This window comes from Halyomorpha halys, unplaced genomic scaffold (assembly GCF_000696795.3).
Source record: "Halyomorpha halys isolate HHAL.00 unplaced genomic scaffold, Hhal_1.1 Scaffold25.1, whole genome shotgun sequence".
NCBI classification, from domain to species: Eukaryota; Metazoa; Arthropoda; class Insecta; order Hemiptera; family Pentatomidae; genus Halyomorpha; species Halyomorpha halys.
In genome coordinates this window covers 1,334,808-1,336,025 of record NW_027107314.1, presented here as the reverse complement: position 1 = coordinate 1,336,025, position 1,218 = coordinate 1,334,808, and the positions used below count along the sequence as shown (strand labels likewise).

Genomic DNA, 1,218 nt, shown 5'->3' with positions numbered 1-1,218 from the left:
AAATGGCGGCTGTTTCAAAACCATAAAAAAACATTAATTTTTCATTCGGAGCTCTATATCTTAAAAACTACCAACAACACTAGAAAATCTAAGAGAACATTACTTAAAGAAGAGTAAATTTGCTGAAATACTAGCCCTAACGTAAATAGCTCTTACGTCCAATTGTTCTCGAGATATAGCTTTTTAAAAAGCAAAATTTCTTAAAAATCTAATGAAAGATTAGTGGTTAGTTAATTTATTTTGATAAATCTATATCTAGATTCACACAAGGAACTATGTGACGTAAATATGTCTATTAGCACTCAAATTAAAGCTAGTTGAATGGACTATAAAAAAATTTATGACCTTTACCTTCGTAGGAATAGTAGTTTTCATAATAATTGCTGAAATAAATTGATTTATAGTTGTTCCGACAATTTGATTTATGAAAAACTGCATTTCAGAAACCATTGGACGTACAGATGTCTGATAGCGCTCAAATTAAAGCTAGTTAAATTTACTACAAAATAGTTGATTATGTTTATTTTTGTAGGAGTAGTAGTTTTTATGATATTTGACAAAATAAACTCACAAAATGTTAATTTCTAGTTAGTATAAATTGTTGGATTATTGAAAACATATATCTCTAGATCCATAAGACGTACACATGTCTGCCAACACTCAAAAGAAAGGAAATTTAACTTACTATAAATTAGTTTATTGCACTAATCTTCGTTTTTATGATATTCACATATGAATATAAATTTGGCAAATGAAAATTTGTCGGAACAACTATTAATCAATTTATTTTAGCAAATTTCATGTAAACTGTTACTCCTACGTAGGTAAACATCATAAACTACTTTATAGCTCATTAAACTAGTTTAAATTGAGTGCTAATAGACATCTGTACGTCAAATAGTTTTTCAGATATAAATTTATCAAAATAAATTCTCTAACTACTGATCTAAATTAATACTCTGAAATCAATATCTCCAGAACTGTATCATAAATAGATCTATTAGGGCTCATGATTTAGCAAATTTACTCTTCTTTAAATGACGTTCTCTTAGGTTTTCTTCTGTTGTTCCTACTTTTTAAGATATAGACCTCCGAATGAAAAATTAGTTTTTTTTATGGCTTTAAAACAGCAGCCATTTTTTATTCCCCCTACCTATACTTGGCAGACTCAGCAATTTTGACTAGTAATTATACATAGTTTTCATTAAAGTAATCAAA

The 1,218-nt window shown here is 27.7% G+C and overlaps 1 protein-coding gene across 1 annotated transcript in view; it reads left to right on the top strand.

The window, feature by feature from the left end:
• The window catches only part of LOC106683061 (rho guanine nucleotide exchange factor 10), a gene marked incomplete in the record, with an annotated part of 189,448 nt that overhangs the window by 160,752 nt on the left and 27,478 nt on the right, over nucleotides 1-1,218 (top strand).